Consider the following 16,441-nt stretch of genomic DNA (forward strand, 5'->3'; position numbering starts at 1 on the left):
ACAAAATTCTTGTAGCTTGAAGGGGGAAACCAGATGGCGCTATGGTTGGCCCGCTAGATAGCGCTGCTACAGGTCAAACAGATATCAACTGCGTTTTTTTTTTTAACAGGAACCCCCATTTTTTATTACATATTCGTGTAGTACGTAAAGAAATATGACTGTTAACTTGGACCACTTTTTTCGCTTTGTAGTAGATGGCGCTGTAATAGCCACAAACATATGGCTCACAATTTTAGTCGAACAGTTGGTAACAGATATATTATTTTAAATTAAAACACAGAACGTGGATACGTTTGAACATTTTGGTTGTTCCAGTGTGATGCATGGTGTTACAGCGTAATTACCTGTAAATCCCACATTAATGCAATAAATGCTCAAAATGATGTCCGTCAACCTCAATGCATTTGGCAATACGTGTAACGACATTCCTCTCAACAGCGAGTAGTTCACCTTCCGAAATATTCGCACATACAATGACAATGCGCTGACATTTGTTGTCAGGCGGTCTCGGTGGATCACGATAGCAAATATCCGCTGAACGTGCGGGCGGTGGTATGGTACTTTGACGACCAATCCACCTGTCATGAAATATGCTATTCGGCTATTCGATACCGCTTCAACCGGACGCAAGCTACGTGCCGGACATCCATCATGTTACAAGTACATCGCCATTCTGTCATGAAGTGAAACATCTTGTAGTAACATCGGTGGAACACTACGTAGGAAATCGGCATACATTGGACCATTTAGATTGCCTTCGATGAAATGGGAACCAATTATCCTTCCTCCCGTAATGCCGTATCATACATTAATCCGCCAAGGTCCCTGATGTTCCACTTGTCGCAGCCATCGTGGATTTTCTGTTGCCCAATAGTGCCTATTATGCCGGTTTACTTTACCGCTGTTGCTGAATGACGCTTCGTCACTAAATAGAACATGTGCAAAATTCCGTAATTTCTCTTGTGCCCAGTGGCAGAACTGTAAACGACGTTCAAAGTCGTCGCCATACAATTCCTGGTGCATAGAAATATGGTACGGGTGCAATCGATGTTGATGTAGCATTCTCAATACAGACGTCTTTGAAATTCTCGTGCAATTCGTCTGCTACTGATTTGCGGATTAGCCGCGACACCAGCTAAAACACCTACTTGAGCATCATCATATGCTGCAGGTCGTGGTTGACGTTTCGCATGTGGATGGACACTTCCCGTTTTCTGTTCTCTTAAATAACGTAACCGTCTGGCGAACGGTCCGGACACTTGGATTATGTCGTCCAGGATAACGAGCAGCATACATAGCACACACCCGTTCGGCATTTTGATCACAATAGCCATACAATAACACGATATCGACCTTTTCCGCAATTGGTAAACGGTCCATTTTAACACGGGTAATGTATCACGATGCAAATACCGCCCGCACTGACGGAATGCGTGATACCACGTACTTATACGTTTGTAACTATTACAGCGCCCTCTATCACAAAGCGAAAAAAATGGTCCAACTAAAACATTCATATTTCTTTACGTACAACACGAATATGTAATAAAAAATGAGGGTTCCTATTTTTAAAAACGCAGTTGATATCCGTTTGACCCATGACAACGCCATCTAACGGGCCAACCATAGCGCCATCAGGTTTCCCCCTTCAGGCTAGACGAGTTTCGTTCTTTGTAGTTTTTTCGTTTGATGCGTATTTCGTGAGATATTTGGCCTGGTGACTATCAATGGACCACCCTGTATACTCACGGTGTGTCCAAGGATATTTCGTGTACCACTATCGCTCCCCCCCCCCCACCCCCCGTCTCCCCTTCCTGTAGCTGATGCTGTGCTTGAAGAACAACGGTGGGTGAACTCGTATCTTTCTAATTTTACCTTCAACGTTTGCTCGCGAGATGTGCGTAGGAGGATGCAATATATTGGTTGATTCCTGTAGGAACATTCGCTTTGGAACTTTACCAATGAACCACGCCTTCCTATAGAACGCCTGTCATGCAGTGTCTGCCGTTGGAGTTGACTTAGCATCTCCGCGACGCTTTACAGAAACTGGCGCTCTTCTTTGAATTTCCTCAGTTCACTCAATCAATTCTATCTGTTTACGGGTCACAGACTATTTGTTCTTCGCTCTGATGTCACACACCGTGTGTTTAGTAGTTTTTAAGTGCAACCCAAAGGCAGTGTTGGGTCTCCCATACATATGCTAATTTATATCAGCCATACGATCGTTGTGTCACAACAGGACGCATTGCAGGAATTATTGACAAATTTCATCATGGTGTAGTGTTTATCTAACCGACATTAGGACATGGAATGAATGTTTAGCAAGTGTACGTACAACTTGTACGAATAGTGTCTTGGTTGTGTCACCATTGCCTGAGTTACCTAGTGTTATCATTTCTCGTTAATTTTTGTCAGAAATGAGGTCATAATTCCCATCGTATATTCTTCAACTGATGTTTTTACATTTGAAAATGACGATGTAGTTCGATGACACCGGTAATGTAGCCCTCCCTTTTTAAAGAACTGTAAAGCCAAATAAATTTTTTAATTGTATTTTAGTCACACTCCTTATGACAATCATGTCAGGTTATAGATTCAAAAGAACAGTTTCACATGTTTACCAAAACTTATGAGAAATTTAATAATAAAAGTATCAGCGGCCGCAGTGGCCGAGCGGTTCTAGGCCCTTCAGTCCGGAACCGCGCGACTGCTACGGTGGCAGGTTCGAATCCTGCCTCGGCAAGGATGTGTGTGATGTCTTTAGGTTAGTTAGTTTTAAGTAGTTCTAAGTTCTAGTGGACTGATGACCTCATAAGTTAAGTCCCATAGTGCTCAGAGCCATTTGAACCATTTTACCAACAGCCCTAATACAGAATGAGAATTTTACTCTGCAGAGGAGTGTGCGGTGATATGAAACTTCCTGGCAGATTAAAACTGTGTGCCGGACCGAGTCTGGATCTCGGGACCTTTGCCTTTCGCGAGCAAATGCTCTACCATCTGAGGAATAGGAGACGAGGTACTGGCAGAAGCAAAGCTGTGAGAACGGGGCGTGAGTCGTGCTTGGGTAGCTCAGATGGTAGAGCACTTTCCCGCGAAAGGCAAAGGTCCCGAGTTCGGTCCGGCACACAGTTTTAATCTGCGAAGAAGTTTCTGCCCTACTGCAGTCTGAAATGACGCTCTTCCTGTCGCTACCCATTACCCCCCCCCCCCCCCCTCGCCACCCTGTTTGCATGCACCCTATCTGTCTGCGTCTAGTGTTACACCATATGAAAATGTTACAAAGTTTTCGAAGGGTTTGCGAATCGTGTAACTAATGTAGCACGTGGGTACTGGCCTTTTGTTCACCTAGTCTGGTATGAGAAGCAGCCTAAAAATTACAACCCAGGTTCTCCAGCACATATCGTTAATTTGCAGTTCGAATTCTATCCGCTATCTTCGTGCCTCCCAGAGTCGAGGAAGCGGAGTGTTACTGCGCGCGGCTGTATGTGTGGGTAGGGTCTGATCCCCGACAGTACGTTGGACGTCAATTTCGAACATTTGCACCTACAATGGTTTCTCAGGAGGTCTTACTGCATTTCTCTACAATTTCGTAACTTTGTGACTCTTCTGTTTACAGCAACGCTAGAGTACAGTACAGAATGTAACTGGAGGAAATGAGACGCTAATGTATAGTACAGAAGGTAACTAAAGAAAATTAGATGAACAGAAATGACACATTTGTTGAAAGACAATATTTGTACTGAAGTCACCACGATTCGTGATGGTCATTACAAACGGCACCTTTTTGCAGGTCCTTCCTGATCAGACAAACTTTTGTACTTCACTATTAACGGTTTCGGCTAGTGCCATCTTCAAATCCCTTATAAACAAAAACAGTGTCCAACCAACTAAGTTCAATTCGCTGTCGCTAAATCTATAAAAGGCCTGGTGCTACATAAGAAAAATGAAAAGTCTCTACACGCTTAACAGTCATGTTGTTGATGTGATCTTCAGTCCTGAGACTGGTTTGATGCAGCTCTCCATGCTGCTCTATCCTGTGCAAGCCTCTTCATCTCCCAGTACCCACTGCGACCTACATCCTTCTGAGTCTGCGTAGTGTAGTCGTCTCTTGGTCTCACTCTACGATTTTTGCCCTTCACGCTGCCCTCCAATACAAAATTGGCGATCCCTTGATGCCCCAGAACATGTCCTACCAATCGATCCCTTCTTCTGGTCAACTTGTGCCACAAACTTCTCTTCTCCCCAATCCTATTCAATATTTCTTCATTAGTTATGTGATCTACCCATCTAATCTTCAGCATTCTTCTGTAGCACCACATTTCGAAAGCTTCTATTCTCTTCTTGTCCAAACTATTTATCGTCCGTGTTTCACTTCCATACATGGCTACACTCCATACAAATACTTACAGAAATGACTTCCTGACACTTAAATCTATACTCGATGTTAACAAATTTCTCTTCTTCAGAAACGCTTTCCTTGCCATTGCCAGTCTACATTTTATATCCTCTCTACTTCGACCATCATCAGTGATTTTGCTCCCCAAATAGCAAAACTCCTTTACTACTTTTAGTGTCTCATTTCCTAATCTAATTCCCACAGCATCACCCAACTTAATTCGACTTCATTCCATTATCCTTGTTTTGCTTTTGTTGATGTTCATCTTATTCCCTCCTTTCAAGACACTGTCCATTCCATACAACTGCTCTTCCAAGTCCTTTGCTGTTTCTGACAGAATTACAATGTCATCAGCGAACCTACAGGTTTTTATTTCTTCTCCATGGATTTTAATACCTACTCCGAATTTTTCTTTTGTTTCCTTCACTGCTTGCTCAATATACATATTGAATAACATCGGGGAGAGGCTACAACCCTGTCTCACTCCCTTCCCAGCCACTGCTTCCCTTTCATGTCCCTCGACTCTTATAACTGCCATCTGGTTTCTGTACAAATTGTAAATAGCCTTTCGCTCCCTGTATTTTACCCCCGCCACCTTCAGAATTTGAAAGAGAGTATTCCAGTCAACACTGTCAAAAGTTTTCTCTAAGTCTACAAATGCTAGAAACGTAGGTTTGTCCTTCCCTAACCTAGCTTCTAAGATAAGTCGTAAGGTCAGTATTGCCTCCCGCGTTCCAATATTTCTACGGAATCCAAACTGATCTTCCCCGAGGTCGGATTCTACTAGTTTTTCCATTCGTCTGTAAAGAATCCGCGTTAGTATTTTGCAGCTGTGACTTATTAAACTGATAGTTCGGTAATTTTCACATGTGTCAACACCTGCTTTCTTTAGGATTGGAATTATTATATTCTTCTTGAAGTCTGAGGGTATTTCGCCTGTCTCATACATCTTGCTCACCAGATGGTAGAGTTTTGTCAGGACTGGCTCTCCCAAGGCCGTCAGTAGTTCTAATGGAATGTTGTCTACTCCGGGGGCCTTGTTTCGACTCAGGTCTTTCAGTGCCTATCAAACTCTTCACGAAGTATCGTATCTCCCATTTCATATTCATCTACATCCTCTTCCATTTCCATAATATTGTCCTCAAGTGCATCGCCCTCGTATAGGCCCTCTATGTACTCCTTCCACCTTTCTGCTTTCCCTTCTTTGCTTAGAACTGGGTTTCCATCTGAGCTCTTGATGTTCATACAAGTGGTTCTCTGTTCTCCAAAGGTCTCTTTAATTTTCCTGTAGGCAGTATCTCTCTTACCCCTAGTGAGATAAGCTTCTACATCCTTACATTTGTCCTCTAGCCAACCCTGCTTAGCCATTTTGCACTTCCTGTCGATCTCATTTTTGAGATGTCTGTATTCCTTTTTGTCTGCTTCATTTACTGCATTTTTATATTTTCTCCTTTTATCAATTAAATTCAATATTTCTTCTGTTACCCAAGGATTTGTACTAGCCCTCGTCTTTTTACATACTTGATCCTCTGCTGCCTTCACTACTTCATCCCTCAAAGCTACCCATTCTTCTCCTACTGTCTTTCTTTCCCGCATTCCTGTCAATTGCTCCCTTATGCTCTCCCTGAAATTCTGTACAACCTCTGGTTCTTTTAGTTTATCCAGGTCCCATCTCCTTAAATTCCCACCTTTTTGCAGTTTCTTCAGTTTTAATCTACAGGTCATAACCAATAGATTGTAGTCAGAGTCCACATCTGCCCCTGGAAATGTCTTACAATTTAAAACCTGGTTCCTAAATCTCTGTCTTACCATTATATAATCTATCTGAAACCTGTCAGTATCTCCAGGCTTCTTCCATGTATACAGCCTTCTTTTATGATTCTTGAACCAAGTGTTACCTATGATTAAGTTGTGCAAAATTCTACCAGGCGGCTTCCTCTTTCATTTCTTTGCTCCAATCCATATTCACCTACTATGTTTCCTTCTCTCCCTTTTCCTACTACCGAATTCCAGTCACCCATGACTATTAAATTTTCGTCTCCCTTCACTATCTGAATAATTTCTTTTACCTCATCATACATTTCTTTAATTTCTTCCTCATCTGCAGAGCTAGTTGGCATATAAACTTGTACTACTGTAGTAGTTGTGGGCTTCGTATCTATCTTGGCCACAATAATGCGTTCACTATGCTGTTTGTAGTAGCTTGCCCGCATTCCTATTTTCCTATTCATTATTAAACCTACTCCGGCATTACCCCTATTTGATTTTGTTTTTATAGCCCTGTAGTCACCTGACCAGAAGTCTTGTTCCTCCTGCCACCGAACTTCTCTAATTCCCACTATAGCTAACTTTAACCTATCCATTTCCCTTTTTAAATTTTCTAACCTACCTGCCCGATTAAGGGATCTGACATTCCACTCTCCGATCCGTAGAACGCCAGTTTTCTTTCTCCTGACATCCTCTTGAGTAGTCTCCGCCCGGAGATCCGGAATATTTTACCCAAGAGGACGCCATCATCATTTAACCATACAGTAAAGCTGCATGCCCTCGGGAAAAATTACGGCCGTAGTTTCCCCTTGCTTTCAGCCGTTCGCCATACCAGCACAGCAAGGCTGTTTTGGTTATTGTTCAAGGTCAGATCAGTCAATCATCCAGACTGTTGCCCCTGCAACTACTGAAAAGGCTGCTGCCCCTCTTCAGGAACCACACATTTATCTGGCCTCTCAACAGATACCCCTCCGTTGTGGTTTAACCTACGGTACGGCTATCTGTATCGCTGTGGCACGCAAGCCTCCCCACCAACGGCAAGGTCCATGGTTCCTGGGGGGAGGAATAGTCATATATAAAATAAAATATTATGATGTAGGTATGAGCATCAAATTATACATGTAAGTACATAGTAGGTGCTGATGACGAACGAGGATGCGTCTGGTATTCGTATAAATAAATGAGGCCAGCAGAGGGCACTATAGATAGGGTCCATGTGTAACCAGTATTACAAATGTAATGATTAACCATGGACCTTGCCGTTGGTGGGGAGGCTTGCGTGCCTCAGCGATACAGATGGCCGTACCGTAGGTGCAACCACAACGGAGGGGTATCTGTGAGAGGCCAGACAAACGTGTGGTTCCTGAAGAGGGGCAGCAGCCTTTTCAGTAGTTGCAGGGGCAACAGTCTGGATGATTGACTGATCTGGCCTTGCAACATTAACCAAAACGGCCTTGCTGTGCTGGTACTGCGAACGGCTGAAAGCAAGGGGAAACTACAGCCGTAATTTTTCCCGAGGACATGCAGCTTTACTGTATGATTAAATGATGATGGTATCCTCTTGGGTAAAATATTCCGGAGGTAAAATAGTCCCCCATTCGGATCTCCGGGCGGGGACTACTCAGGAGGATATCGTTATCAGGAGAAAGAAAACTGGCGTTCTACGGATCGGAGCGTGGAATGTCAGATCCCTTAATCGGGTAGGTAGGTTAGAAAATTTAAAAAGGGAAATGGATAGGTTAAAGTTAGATATAGTGGGAATTAGTGAAGTTCGGTGGCAGGAGGAACAAGACTTCTGGTCAGGTGACTACACGGTTATAAACACAAAAGCAAATAGGGGTAATGCAGGAGTAGGTTTAATAATGAATAGGAAAATAGGAATGCGGGTAAGCTACTACAAACAGCATAGTGAACGCATTATTGTGGCCAAGATAGATACGAAGCCCACACCTACTACAGTAGTACAAGTTTATATGCCAACTAGCTCTGCAGATGATGAAGAAATTGAAGAAATGTACGATGAAATAAAAGAAATTGTTCAGATAGTGAAGGGAGACGAAAATTTAATAGTAATGGGTGACTGGAATTCGGTAGTAGGAAAAGGGAGAGAAGGAAACATAGTAGGTGAATATGGATTGGGGCTAAGAAATGAAAGAGGAAGCCGTCTAGTAGAATTTTGCACAGAGCACAACTTAATCATAGTTAACACTTGGTTTAAGAATCATGAAAGAAGGTTGTATACGTGGAAGAACCCTGGAGATACTAAACGGTATCAAATAGATTATATAATGGTAAGACAGAGATTTAGGAACCAGGTTTTAAATTGTAAGACATTTCCAGGGGCAGATGTGGACTCGGACCACAATCTATTGGTTATGACCTGTAGATTAAAACTGAAGAAACTGCAAAAATGTGGGAATTTAAGGAGATGGGACCTGGATAAACTGAAAGAACCAGAGGTTGTACAGAGTTTCAGGGAGAGCATAAGGGGACAATTGACAGGAATAGAAGAAGAATGGGTAGCTCTGAGGGATGAAGTAGTGAAGGCAGCAGAGGATAAAGTAGGTAAAAAGACGAGGGCTGCTAGAAATCCTTGGGTAACAGAAGAAATATTGAATTTAATTGATGAAAGGAGAAAATATAAAAATGCAGTAAATGAAGCAGGCAAAAAGGAATACAGACGTCTCAAAAATGAGATCGACAGGAAGTGCAAAATGGCTAAACAGGGATGGCTAGAGGACAAATGTAAGGATGTAGAAGCTTATCTCACTAGGGGTAAGATAGATACTGCCTACAGGAAAATTAAAGAGACCTTTGGAGAGAAGAGAACCACGTGTATGAATATCAAGAGCTTAGACGGCAACCCAGTTCTAAGCAAAGAAGGGAAGGCAGAAAGGTGGAAGGAGTATATAGAAGCTTTATACAAGGGTGATGTACTTGAGGACAATATTATGGAAATGGAAGAGGATGTAGATGAAGACGAAATGGGTGATACGATATTGCGTGAAGAGTTTGACAGAGCACTGAAAGACCTGAGTCGGAACAAGGCCCCCGGAGTAGACAACATTCCATTAGAACTACTGACGGCCTTGGGAGAGCCAGTCCTGACAAAACTCTACCATCTGGTGAGCAAGATGTATGAGATAGGCGAAATACCCTCAGACTTCAAGAAGAATATAATAATTCCAATCCCAAAGAAAGCAGGTGCTGACAGATGTGAAAATTACCGAACTATCAGTTAAATAAGTCACAGCTGCAAAATACTAACTCGAATTCTTTACAGACGAATGGAAAAACTGGTAGATGCGGACCTCGGGGAGGATCAGTTTGGATTCCGTCGAAATGTTGGAACACGTGAGGCAATACTGACCTTACGACTTATCTTAGAAGAAAGATTAAGAAAAGGCAAACCTACGTTTCTAGCATTTGTAGACTTAGAGAAAGCTTTTGACAATGTTGACTGGAATACTCTCTTTCGAATTCTAAAGGTGGCAGGGGTAAAATACAGGGAGCGAAAGGCTATTTACAATTTGTACGGAAACCAGATGGCAGTCATAAAAGTCGAGGGGCATGAAAGGGAAGCAGTGGTTGGGAAAGGAGTGAGACAGTGTTGTAGCCTCTCCCCGATGTTATTCAATCTGTTATTCAAGCAGTAAAGGAAACAAAAGAAAAATTTGGAGTAGGTATTAAAATTCATGGAGACGAAGTAAAAACTTTGAGGTTCACCGATGACATTGTAATTCTGTCAGAGACGGCAAAGGACTTGGAAGAGCAGTTGAACGGAATGGACAGTGTCTTGAAAGGAGGATATAAGATGAACATCAACAAAAGCAAAACGAGGATAATGGAATGTAGTCAAATTAAATCGGGTGATGCTGAGGGAATTAGATTAGGAAATGAGACACTTCAAGTAGTAAAGGAGTTTTGCTATTTAGGAAGTAAAATAACTGATGATGGTCGAAGTAGAGAGGATATAAAATGTAGACTGGCAATGGCAAGGAAAGCGTTTCTGAAGAAGAGAAATTTGTTAACATCTAATATAGATTTATGTATCAGGAAGTCGTTTCTGAAAGTATTTGTTTGGAGTGTAGCCATGTATGGAAGTGAAACATGGACAATAACTAGTTTGGACAAGAAGAGAATAGAAGCTTTCGAAATGTGGTGCTACAGAAGAATACTGAATAAGGTGGATAGATCATGTAACTAATGAGGAGGTATTGAATAGGATTGGGGAGAAGAGAAATTTGTGGCACAACTTGACTAGAAGAAGGGATCGGTTGGTAGGACATGTTTTGAGGCATCAAGCGATCACAAATTTAGCGTTGGAGGGCAGCGTGGAGGGTAAAAATCGTAGAGGGAGACCGAGAGATAAGTACACTAAGCAGATTCAGAAGGATGTAGGTTGCAGTAGGTACTGGGAGATGAAGCAGCTTGCACAGGATAGAGTAGCATGGAGAGCTGCATCAAACCAGTCTCAGGACTAAAGACAACAACAACAACAACAATGATTAAAATGAAGTATGCGTAGTCATTTATTAAAATTACTTCACAGATCAAAATTGACTTCCGACAATAAAGCATGTACTGACATACAATACGTGAATTCGACCCATACTTAAAATCCACAACAAAAGTGCAAATAGTAATAATTTGAAGCTCCTAGTCTAGCAAAGTTAAACACACAATTGTGTAAATGCTCGTATAAAAAATCACCTCTATGAAACGAAATCTGCCAGCATGACATAATAATTAAACTGTAACCATTAGTCTAGGGTAATTAACGAAACACTGACAATTGATTAAAAAGTTTTGCATCACCCGGATTTCCAGAACACCTGAAGCTAGATGTTGGCTGTGGATATTGTATCACAGACATAGTCCCTTTGACTGTTCAGAGACGTCACTAAACCCGCCCTAATATGTAAACAACCAACCATGAGCAGCGGCTATGAGGCGGAGAGGGTCCGACGCGCCGATCACGTCCAGTCATTCCACCGGGAAGGATGTACGCGGCTACTGTTGTCTGTAGTTCAACCATGCATAGACGGTCAATACAGCGGTTCGATCGCGTCCGCATTGTTACTTTGTGCCAGGAAGGGCTCTCAACAAGAGAAGCGTCCAGGCATCTCGGAGTGAACCAAAGAAATGTTGTTCGGACTTGGAGGAGATACAGAGAGGCAGGAACTGGCGATGACATGCCTCGCTCAGGACGCCCAAGGGCTACTACTGCAGTGGATGACCGCTACCTATGGATTATGGCTTGGAGAACCATGACAGCAACGCCACCATGTTGAATAATGCTTTTCGTGCAGCCACAGAACGTCGCGTTACTACTATAACTGTGAGCAATAGGCTGCATGATGCGCAACTTCATTCCCGACGTCCATGGCGAGGTCCATCTTTGCATCTACTACACCATGCAGCGCTGTATAGATGGGCCCAACAACATGCCGAATTGACTGCTCAGAATTTCACGTTATCTTCAACGATGAGTGTCGCATATGCCTTCAACCAGACAATCCTCGGAGAACTGTTTGGAGGCAACCCGGTCAGGCTGAACGCCTTGGACACACCGGCTAGCGAGTGTAGCAAGGTGGAGGTTCCCTGATGTATTGCGGTGGCATTATGTGGGGCCGACGTACGCCGCTTGTAGTCATGGAAGGCGCCGTAACGGCTGTACGATACGTGAGTGCCATCCTCCGACCGATAGTGCAACCATATCGGCAGCTTATTGTCGAGGTATTCGCCCCCATCGTGCACATCTTGTGAATGACTTCCTTCATGATAACGATATCGCTCGACTAGAGTGTCCAGCACGTTCTCCACACATGAACCGTATTGAACATGCCTGATATAGATTGAAAAGGGCAGATTGTGGACGACGTGACCACCAGAGGAATCTACGCCGAATCGCCGTTGAGGTGTGGGACAGTGTAGACCAACTGTGCCTTGATGGACTTGTGGATAGTATGCCACGACGAATACAGGCATGCATCAATGCAAGAGGAGGCGCTGCTGGGCATTAGAGGTATCGGTGTGCACAGCAATGAGGACCACAACACCGAAGGTCTCGCTGTATGTGTGATTTTCATGAGCAATAAGAAGGTGGAAATAATGTTTATGTTGGTCTCTATTCCAATATTCTGGACAGGTTCCGGAACTCTCGGAACTGAGATGATGCAAAACTTTTCTTGATGTGTGTACATCTGGATTGGAATCTTAAAGGCGCCGCCTCGTTTCTTCTCAGCATGAAGCTTTTTTGTGGCGGAATCATCAGCAGTTACTATCTACCTACATGTGTAATTTGACGTTGATACTCACATCTGAATATTTTATGGTACGTATGGCTGGTACACATGGCTGTTAACAGTGTAATTTTTTCTTATTTTTCTTATGTAGTACCAGCCCTTTATCCGCCCCCGGTAGCTGAATGGTCATATGACGTCAGTTCTCTGGGCCCGGGTTCGATTCCCGGCTGGGTCGAGGAATTTGTGCTGTCCTCATCATCATACTATGATCCTCATCGACTGCAGGTCGCCGAAGTTGCGTCACTTTGAAAGAACGGCACCCGGCGAAGGGTTTGCCCGACAGGTGGCCCTAGCCATACGATTAAATAAATAAACCAGCCCTTTTATAGATTTAGAGTCAGCAAATTGAACTTAGTTGGTTACACCATGTTTTGTTTGTAACAGATCTGAAGATGGCAATAGCAAAACCGGTAAAGTGTAAAAGTTTGTGTGATCAAGGCGAATCTGAAAATTAAAGTGCCACAATATGACCAAGGACTCGTATTCACACTTTATGTCTTCAGTTAATTGATTAAAAGCGGCGTAACGTGGTTCTTAATACGGTGTGTGATCATCCTGGACGGCTCTGCACATTCTGAAACGTGCTCCCATACTGATCATGTCACGGCGTAACATCGATTATTAGCATGTCGCTATTTGCCTGTGACACACCTTTGTGAATACGCAAAGTTAAGTATTGTTATTTATCTTACTGCAATAAACTTTATTAATACGATTTGCTTGAATTGTTGTGTAGCGATCCGAGAAAGAAGGTATTCTAGCCACCCCAAATTAGGCGAGTGGACAGAACACCACAGATCAAATGGTTCAAATGGCTCTGAGCACTATGGGACTTAACAGCCATGGTCATCAGTCCCCTAGAACTTCGAACTACTTAAACCTAACTAACCCAAGGACATCCCACAACACCCAGTCATGACGAGGCAGAGAAAAGCACCACAGATCACATTATTGGTAAGGAGTTGTTGTGCTAGGACGTTGATTCCTCCAACTACGCGACTGATAACTGCCGGGTGGCCGTTCGTGCTCGTGGACGTCCTGCAGTATGTCTGCCCAACGCATCTTTCACTTGTTCGATGGATTTAAGTCGGGGAAACAGGTAAGCCTGCCAGTTCGCTAAATGTCCTCTCATTTCAAGGGTTCCTCCACCCGCGCAGTTGGATGCGGTCGCGCACTGGCGCTCAATAAAAATGAAGTGAGCGCCGAACGCACCGCTGAAAAGACGCACACGGGCAATGGGTACAGTGTCACAACCGTGACTCTTGAGTGTACAGTGTTCAAAGATTTGGCGGCCGTTACGTCCATGCATCATTATTCCTTCTCGCACCTTAAAGCCCGGACCATCAAAACAATCATGTTCGACCGTGTTACTCGTACCCTGACATGGCGAGAGGTGGGAACACGTAATGCACCTGGAAACATTGTCGAACATCGTCGTTTTCGTGGTCCATGTGTTATGTCTGAGGAGGGATAATGTTGCTTGAGCTTAGGCCTACTGACCTCCAAGCCTTTCAGCGGGGTACACTCATTGGTCAACGTTATCGTATATCTTCCCCATGCGCAGTGTGTAAGAGCTTGACATTTATAATTTCAATGTATCAAATCAACAAGTGAGCATATGAGAAACAAAACGAATTGAACACACAAATTTAAAGACGCTGCCATTTCCATATACCGGGTGATCAAAAAGTCAGTATAAATTTGAAAACTGAAAAAAATCACGGAATAATGTAGATAGAGAGGTAAAAATTGACACACACGCTTGGAATGACATGGGGTTTCATTAGAAAAAAGAAAAACAAAGTATTGCCAGACGCGTGAAAGATAGCTTGCGCGCGTCGTTTGGTGATGATCGTGCGCTCAGCCGCCACTTTCGTCATGCTTGGCTTTCCAGGTCCCCAGACCTCAGTCCGTGCGATTATTGGCTTTGGGGTTACCTGAAGCCGCAAGTGTATCGTGATCGACCAACATCTCTAGGGATGCTGAAAGACAGCATCCGACGCCAATGCCTCACAATAACTACGGACATGCTTTACAGTGCTGTTCACAACACTTTTCCTCGACTACAGCTACTGTTGAGGAATGATGGCGGACATATTGAGCATTTCCTGTAAAGAACGTCATTTTTCCTTTGTCTTACTTTGTTATGCTAATTACTGCTATTCTGATCAGATGAAGCTCCATCTGTCGGACATTTTTTTTTGGTTCTAATAAAACCCCATGTCATTCCAAGCATGTGTGTCAATTTGTACCTCTCTATCGACATTATTCCATGATTTATTCAGTTTTCAAATTTATACTGACTTTTTGATCACTCGGTATATGCCGATTTTTTGTAGTATAGAAAATCACTGGAGAATGATATAAAAGCCAGAAACTAGTTGTGAACCAATCAAATGAATACATCAAAAGTGAAAAAATGGCAGTTTCATTGAGGAAATTTATGATTGTGTTTCCCATTACGAAGGAAAAATTCATCTTGTCTCTTTGACAACACATATACTAGTATAAATGTTGTTATTATTCTTACTAAAATGAGAGTAAATTTCTTGTGCAAACAGTATAGCATTGTAGAAAATCCTATAGCGCTGGTGCTTTTATGAAGTTCGATGTTCATTACCGGAGAAAACTAAGCAATAGAGGCAGGAGATTAACACTGCGAATACACGAGGGCGTTTGAAAAGCCCGTGCAGAGTCCAAGAGATGGCACCACCAGCGTGTATCGAGGTCATGTTTAGTTAGTAGCATCTTTGGAAAGAACGCACACAAAGTTTCAGCCATATTGGTCTGTTTCTTTGTGTTTGGCATTCGTGTGAATCAAGGAAGTCGAGTTATTGTCAAAAAAATGGTCGAAAAAGAATTTCGTGTGGTGATTAAACATTACTTAATAAAAGGCAAAATGCCTCAGGAGGCTAAACAGAAGCTTGATAAACATTACGGTGACTTTTAACCTTCGAATAGAACAGTTTATAAGTGGTTCTAAAATTTTCGGAGTGGCCATATAGGCACAAGTGATGCTGAACGTTATGGACGCCTCGTGGAGGTTACGACTCCAGAAATCATTGATAACATCCATAATATGATGAGGGATGACAGAAGAGTTAAGGTGAGTTAGATTACTAGTGCTGTGGGCATCTTGACTGAATGGGTACATAATATTTTGCATAAACATTTGGACATGAGAAATCTATCCACAAGATGTGTTCCGCGATTGCTCACGCTTGACCAAAGACGAAATCGTGTGAAGTGTTGCAAGGGTGGTTTGCAACTGTTCAGGATTTTAAGCGTCGTTTCGTCACTGTTGATGAAACATGGATACATTACTATACTCCTGATACCAAAGCACAATCTAAACAATGGATTACCAAGGGAGAATCTGCACCAAAAAAAGTGGAGACCATTCCTTCGTCCGAAAAGGTTATGGCGACTGTCTTTCGGGATTCACAAGGGATAATCCTCATCGACTATCTGGAAAAGGATAAAACTATTACAGGTGCATATTATTCAACGTCACTGAACCGTTTGAAAACTGAGCTACAAGAAAAGCGCCGTCGATTGGACTGCAAAAACGTCCTTTTCCATCTCGACAATGCACCAGCACACACCTCAGCAGTTGTGGTAGGAAAATTAATGGAAATAGGATTCCAACTCGTTTCGCATCCCCCCCTATTCTCCAGACTTTGCTCCCTCGGACTACAATTTGTTCCCCAATTTGAATAAATGGCTGGGGGGACAATGATTTTAGTCAAACGAGGAGGTGTTTGCAGCAACTAATATATATTTTGCATACTTGGACAATTCCTATTATTTAGAAGGGATGGAAAAATTAGAACAGCTTTGGACGAAGTGTATAAGTCTAAATGGAGGCTATGTCGAAAAATAAAAAAGGTTTACCCCAAACACGTAAGTAATTTTTGTTTTTGCATGGACTTTTCAAACGCCCCTCGTAGTTCCTGGTTAATGATTAAAC

This window comes from Schistocerca gregaria, chromosome 3, assembly GCF_023897955.1.
Source record: "Schistocerca gregaria isolate iqSchGreg1 chromosome 3, iqSchGreg1.2, whole genome shotgun sequence".
Taxonomy (NCBI): Eukaryota; Metazoa; Arthropoda; class Insecta; order Orthoptera; family Acrididae; genus Schistocerca; species Schistocerca gregaria.